Source organism: Lycium barbarum, chromosome 8 (assembly GCF_019175385.1).
Source record: "Lycium barbarum isolate Lr01 chromosome 8, ASM1917538v2, whole genome shotgun sequence".
In the NCBI taxonomy this organism is placed as follows: domain Eukaryota; kingdom Viridiplantae; phylum Streptophyta; class Magnoliopsida; order Solanales; family Solanaceae; genus Lycium; species Lycium barbarum.
The window spans coordinates 116,221,375-116,222,424 of NC_083344.1; the positions used below are offsets into that span (position 1 = coordinate 116,221,375).

General features: G+C 35.9%; 1 non-coding gene across 1 annotated transcript; it reads right to left on the reverse strand.

Annotated features, from left to right (window-relative positions):
- Positions 1 to 979: 979 nt before the first annotated feature.
- TRNAG-GCC (transfer RNA glycine (anticodon GCC)) lies at positions 980 to 1,050 on the reverse strand. Its single transcript has one exon. It is a non-coding gene; the product is annotated as a tRNA-Gly (tRNA).

The following is a 1,050-nucleotide window of genomic DNA, read 5'->3' on the forward strand; positions in this document are numbered from 1 at the left end:
TGCTTTGTGTTTTTTTTTCTTTGCATAACAGGAAAAAACTATACTTAATGTTATCTTGGTTAAATAAAATGACAAGTATTTTGAGACGGAGGGAGTCCCTGAAAACTGTATATATGTAAAAAAGAAATTGTATAAATACCAATCTTGTCACCTGGAGTAACAAGTGAATGCATAGTGCTAGTGGTGAAACGTCAGATTTTGCTACCTCGGGTTGCGGATTCGAAACTGTTTGTTACACTTTTAAAACTATTTTAGCTTGCTGCATATAAAACCTATGTACTCAGTTAGGATAATCACCAACTTGATAATATGTGCTTCTGGCGAGATTAGTAGCTTAACTTTGTCTTTGGTGTTCATTGTTTCGAACCCCAACTACCACCTTCCTTCTGGTAAAAAGGAAGTTGTTATTAAAATTTTGTAGCTAAGTAGGTTTGAACAATGGACCTCTTCCAACTTCCGAGTCACCTAAACCAACGAGCCAAGATTTTTTCTTGTTTAAAGGATAGATGATTGTAGTATATGTTACTTGTACCCTCCATAAATATTAATATCGTTTACACAAAATGCTACATACCTATTGTTCAAAGCGATATGGCAATCGGAACTTTCAAATCTTGAATCCGCCTCTGCTGATAACAATTTACGTGTACTTAATAAATGCTCTAGCGAACATTTGTGTAACTAATACTAAGTACTAACAAATGACATCCCTTCAAAAGTTCTTTTCTTCCTTTTTTTTCCTCTCCCACAACCCCCTCGCAAGTTCAAAAAATGAGGTGTATAAACTAATTATCTAGTTTCAAATACTAACAGTGACATTTTCACCTCTACGTTTAGGCTTGGCTATGTGCTTGAGAGTTGAGGGTCTCCCATTTCATTAATTTACGGATGTAATGTGATAGTTCAATGATAGCTTAGATTTTAGACTAGAAAAAAATTAAGGATACAAAAAGATAGATGTGAGAATAGAAAAAGGTAATGCACCAGCCGGGAATCGAACCCGGGTCTGTACCGTGGCAGGGTACTATTCTACCACTAGACCACTGGTGC